Source organism: Brassica oleracea, chromosome C5 (genome assembly GCF_000695525.1).
Source record: "Brassica oleracea var. oleracea cultivar TO1000 chromosome C5, BOL, whole genome shotgun sequence".
NCBI classification, from domain to species: Eukaryota; Viridiplantae; Streptophyta; class Magnoliopsida; order Brassicales; family Brassicaceae; genus Brassica; species Brassica oleracea.
The window spans coordinates 18,272,914-18,279,587 of NC_027752.1; positions in this window are offsets into that span (position 1 = coordinate 18,272,914).

Below are 6,674 nucleotides of genomic sequence, written 5' to 3' on the forward strand. Positions count from 1 at the left end.
AAAGTTAGAATAAAATATATATATTAAAAAAATTATTTAATAAAATATTTAATTACCATTTCCAAACGGACACCGGCGTGGGGTTTTTGGCCCGTAGTGTAAAGCATCGGCCCGTTTCCTTGCTCATCGACCATGTTACGGGAGTTAGAGCAAGACTGGGCGATTCTAATGGAATCAGGAAGACACCAATAACAGATGAGGCCATCCCACACATCCGTGGTGAGCTCAGCGGGTTTGCCACGTTCATACCCCTTCACGATCCAGTCACCCTTCCAGTTGGAGACCGTGTCCAACAAGCGAACTTTCGCCTTCGCGATAAACTTCTTCCTCACCCTCTCAGTGATCCCCAATGCCCAATTATATTTTTGCTGTTGGAAAAAATAAATTAACAATTAGTCTTTTAGAAAGTATATATATAAATCATGAAAAAATTAAAGTATATATAATTAATTAATAGAAATAGTGAAATAATCTTGTCTAACTAGATTTTTTTAAGAATCTTTCCCTTTTAATAGTATATATATATATATAGTTATGGGAGAGGCATGGCCGGATTGGGACATAAACGTTTTAATATTAATCTTAATTAATAAAATCGACAACTAGGGACCATGTAATATATAATGCTCTTTTAAATTTGGGAGTCAACACAAATGTTTCATCCGGTTTGTGCATAGAACCGGGCATAGAGGGAGTGAATTAGGACTAGCACCGTATTGAGTGGGCTCACGGTGAAACCACAACACAACATGGTAGCAGTCAGCGTAATTGATGGTGGCATTAGGATAGAGCTTTTGGAGTATGATGAGCTACTTCTGGAGCTGGTCATTATGGTACTCAGAAAATTCATTAGGCCACTTTAGACATCCGGTTAAATAGTCGTAATCCTTCGTGTTTGTTGAACTAAATCTGGTTAAACATGAAGCAGAGCATCCGGTTGGGAACTTTCCAAGGACTAGAAATGTTCTGGCTCCCATGTTGTACAGTTCCTATGCATTGAAAAAATTCACCAGCGGTTACCTTTAGTCCATATACAAGTATCTATTCGCAGATATCTACTTATATGTATTGATGTAGATAAGTATCGTAAGCTTTAAATTAATCTTATTGATAAAACTAAATAATATGTATTGATACCACCTGATGTAGATAAATGCAAAGAATCTATTTAATCTAAGAATATATAAGAATTTATGCATTTTTGAATTCGTTGAGCTACCGAAAACAAGGTTGAAAATACTTTTTTTAGTGCTTAAAAAGGTACTTTATAAAAATATCAAAATCAGTGAAACTTAATACTAAAAGACTATATAAATCCTAAAACAATAAATTAATGAAACTCAAGCTAGTGTCCAAAAAAAAGGCAACTCAGGCTCAGTGCCGTGCCTCCATTGTAAATAATGAAACTTTCGGCTTACGGAAGAAGATTTTTAAGAAAATTAATAGGGGCATATTTCATTAGTTTTCTTTACATCAAGGCATCTTTCATTAGTTATTTTTCTGATCAAGTCATCTTTTATTCATTTATATTTCTTTTTTTGTAACTGCTATTTATATTATATTAATCCTACGTAATAGACAATAGAAGATCTTTCATTTCAGTCATCTATATATATTGGTATAAGAATATACTAGATCGCGGATGCTGGATTTAAATTTTGTTCAATATAATTTATAAACCATTTATTTTATAAAATGTCCATTTATATTTTTATGTTTTGTAAATTCCATTTAGAGTAATATATATGATTTATAATGTAAAAATGTTATATTAAGAGCTTTTTCAATCTCTACATAATATTATATCTATAATTCTATAACTTGATGCAGTTTGATATAAGTGTAAGATTCATATATTAACTTACTGGGTTTTTTTTGTTTATTTATTTAAAAAACGTTTAATTTTTTTTGTTGTAGTTGATCATGAATTATTATTAGTTTTATGATATTTTATTTTCTTGAAAATTGTATTGTAGCAGATTAGAATCTATATTATCTATTATATATTATAGTTTCTGTTTTTATTTTCACCACAAAGAAACAACAACCATAAATCTACTTTATTTTATTTCAATAATTAATATGTCAATTATTTTTAAATAATGGCTTAAACTAAATAATAAAGTGAATTGGGTCATAAAATTGGGCTAGAGTATATAAAAAATTAGTCTATCAATTATTTAAAGAATTGGGCTGGTCCAACTAATCCAACTAATTACTCCGGGAAAAAAACGTATATGCTAAAAGCTCAACTACTTTTTTGCTTTCTCCTAAACTTCTCCGTCGCCCCTTCACTGTCTCTCTCTTTGACACATGCAAACTGATGTTGCCTCTCTCTTTGATCTGATCTCCGTCTCGATTATGACTCAAAAACCTGATCAAATACAAAATCGGAGGAATCCTAATCCATAATCATCAGATTGTTCATCGATTTATTCAAAAAAAGGTTAGACTGTTTATATTCTTTTTATTTAATTGACATTGTGAACGATTAGGTGTTTTTAATCATAAAAATTGTTCAAATCTTTTTTAGATCTGGCATCTCTAATAGTAGATTGGCCATCTCCGTTAAAATCTTTGAAGATTAGCATGTAATAGATAAAGTCAGTGTTAATTTGGAATCTTTGTGTACATCGAAACTCAATTATATGATGACCAGATATTGGAATCATTTCAAGGTACCGTAAAGAAGAAAAAGGAGATGATTTGATTAAACGCTTTCTATCGAATTATGACAGAAGCAAAGTTGGGTTTCTATTTCTCTTAAACGATTTATGTTTGGTAGGTTCTTTTTTTTTCTAATTTCTATTTTGAATATTCATTGGTTGTTCTGTCACTTCTATAACTCACAAAAGAAAAAGGCAACTTTGATTATTTATAGTTGATAATGTTTTTGTTTTTTTTACTTGTGTTCCAGAGATGATCCTAACGAAGCATTATTCTCTATTCATAATTTTACTAAGAGCATAAGCAGCGGGTGATAGTTCAGGTTTACATCTCTTAAAACTCTTTCTTTGTTCTTTTGAAATTATTATGTGTTTACTAAAAGCATGTCTTATCCTTTACACGGTTGATATGAGACACATAGTGAAGGAAAACAAAGACTGAAACAAACGAATGAAAAGCATAAACAACTTGTCTTGCATATCAGGTAGTGTATCTTCACTTTCGTTTAGTAATTATTTGTGAAAAAACTGTCATGTTTGACTACAAAAGATTCAATGATCAATCTATTTTTTCTATGTTTTTGTATGCTTTCAGGTGATGAAGGTGTCATTGATAAGAATTGGTCATGTTGGAGAAGAAAGATCAGTAACCGTTGGATCACAAATATCAAATAGAATTGCCAACCTTGCGAACAAACCAAGGTTAGTATAATTTAAAAATGAGTAGTTCATACATTAATCAAGAAATAGAATCGTTTAGGATTGTGGTAGATGTACGGGTGATTGCTGATGGCATGTACTTCTTATTTGCCTTACGCTTGTTTGTTTCATTTCTTGATTGACTTGAATGGTTGTGTTTGATGTAGTATTTCTGAAATATTTTAATTTATATCAATGCATAATTTTGATTGTTGATAAGTATTAAGATATTGGTTGATTGTATGGTTGATAGATATTTGGGTATATTCCTTTTTCTCTCAATCAGACATACTTCTATCCAAAGCTTCAAAACAATACTTGCTCATCATAGGTGCTTCATCCCATATAATCATTGATGCTTCTCTTACTAAATTTGCTTGATCTGAACCATGAACCATAGTACATGAAGAAAATTCATCAGGGTTAAGTGGTATACCAAATCTTGAATGAGCAGTCCTACCGCCTGGTAACAACAAAGAAGCAATTCCACTTGATGCAACATTAAGAACAATATCTCCTTTACTTCTGATAGCTGCTGATAGTAATTTCCAAAGGAAAGTTTTACCAGTCCCACCAAAGCCATAAACAAAAAAAGCTCCCCTTGTTCCTTTTGTCACAGCATGAAGAATTTCATCATATATTTTCCTCTGTTCATCTGTCATCTTCGGAAGATCAGACTGTAGAGTTTCTAACAATGCTTCATGTGGATAACTGCGCTCGTCTACTATAAGGACATTCGAATCATTGATGTTTGTTTCTGGAGGTTGTGGAATAGAAGTGAATTTAGCAAGAGAAGTCCCTAAACGCCTCAATTGTTTCTCAACCTCTTGTAATGCAAACTTCTTTTTGTCCTCATCACTTAACAAAAGGTCTACAAAACAAAGGTAACAGAATAAGAATAAAGCCATTTGTCATCATTCGCAGTAGTTGAGACAATTTAAGAAAATAGAAACAAAAATGTCAATATTACCTGGCCTGTTCAGAATTTTCCTGCGATTATACTCCATATCTTCAGACAAATATTGCCATGTTTGTTCCCATACAGTCTCCGACATAACTAAACTATTGTTGATGAGCATCGTCGCAAACAAATTTCGTAGTTCATTTGCTGAACCAGCATGACTTCTCCTAAATAGATCGTCAATATACTCTTGATCATCATCTAACAATCCACGAGCAAAACATGCTTCTTTGTATCCACAATGAACAACACCTCCAAAAGTACAAATGTCTTCGTAACTGGTAGCGCCTTTTACAACGTTTAACAACACACGTAGATAGTAAGAATCTTCTTGCGCACGTGGAGCATAGTTTATCCTACCAATGCTAAATCCCCTCTTGCGTCTTTTGAATTTCTTCTCCTTTTTGTGGTAAGTAAAGAAGTTGGGAATTTGGGCATAAGTGATAGTTCCACGCTTCTTTGGTTCTTTGTGAAAAAATATGAAAAGGTATCCCATCTATCACGGTGTTTAGTTCTGAATTTACTTATTTGGTAAATGAACATATGATAATAAATATTGTATGATAGTTTCACTAAACAACATGATTTTGGGCGGCTGAACTTTTTTGGTTTCCGTTTGTTTAAAAACTTTAAAACCCAAAGCATATCTTTTTTTTTTTGTTTATTTGTGTAGTTAGAATTATACCAAAATTAATTAGCATCATATTTTTTTAAATTAAGCTCAAGTATTTACGGCTGTGTCTCAGCTATTTTGTTTCAACTTTATGCTATATATTGAATATTCTTTGGTTGTATAACTCATTTAGAATATGCTATATATTGAATATTCTTTGTTTGCAATAAGTTTAATGAGGTGTTTGCAGCCGTGTACTCAAAACTCTAATGTTTCATACGTCTGCACTTACAGAGATGATGGAGGATGCTTAAATTGCTATTAGTTGATGCAATTGTTTGCAAAAACAAAGGGACATTAACAATTCGATCCTGGACAATCATATTACAACTAAAGGTATGCTCTTAATATTATGCCTCTCATTTGTAAATATCCGGCACAATCATATTATAATCTCATTTATGTTTTGAAAAAATAGATAGATAAGAATATAAATATAATAACCAATTCATAAATTTAATATTAATTTATTAAACGCAAAACAAAATAAGTCCAAATAGAGCAAAACAATAGAATAAAACACCAAATGAAAAAAACCAGCAAATAAAAAAAGCAACACATTCTATTCAGTTTTAGTTTTCTCCGGCTTGATTGTATCCGTGCACAACTTCTTAGAGGCCGAGGTCACATCAGGTAGATCATCGTTATCCTTTCGCTTAGAGAATGGAGTGGTCACATCTTCAGCAGAATTCTGAGAATTAGGATCAAACTTTGAAACCTGTAAAACAATATAATAAATTTCTTTGTCAATCTTAGCAGAACGAATATAGGTAACATGCTATTTGATTTGAGTAATAGAAGGGCACGTACCTCTCCAGCAGAGAAGGTAGACGAACCAGACTCAATAAGAGAAACTGGAGCAGTTTGAGATTCGATTTTATGAATCTCTTCACCACCCCTTACTTCTGCCACCAAGTAAGTGTCTGCTCCGTTTGTGACATTGTCTGAGCTAATCGAAATACCAAAACAAAATGATTTCCCAACTAAATTCTGTATTGGTTCAGGGAGATCTTCTGGATCTTCAATCTGACACATAAACATATAAAAAAAGATCAGTTATATGTTTTTATGTTCGTAGAATTAATAAACACACTCAAATATACTTGCCTCATCGTATGAGCCATTCCAAAGCTCCACAGCTTCGTTACCAATAACAGTTTTTCCAACAGAGTCAAGCAACATCAGTTTGCATGTGTCACTGTCATCTGCCACATACACATGAAGCTTGTACCTAACATTTGAGTGTGAGAAATTAGTAATATATTTAGATTAACACTGAAAAATTTATTAGAAGAATAATTTGCACTTACTTTGGAGACACATTAGTGACATTAGCACGACAGTTCTCACAACGCCATAATGGTTTTTCATTTTGTGCAATTCTTCTAGGATCATTTCTACCGATCCTAGTAACACGGCGGTTGCATCCATTTGCATCATGTCCAAAAAAGAACCAACCCCAACCAGTGTTAATTGATTCGATGGAGCACACGATTTTACATTTCTGCGCCTGGATAATTAAAAAACACACAATCTTATAGTACTAAGCCGTAATCAGATCTCCAATTCATAATATTACTTATGAGAAAATTTAAAAATAACCTCAACAGCCACCAAAATCTCAGAAATTGAACAGACTTGAACATCATCCCAATCTTCTGCTTGCTGCTTCACA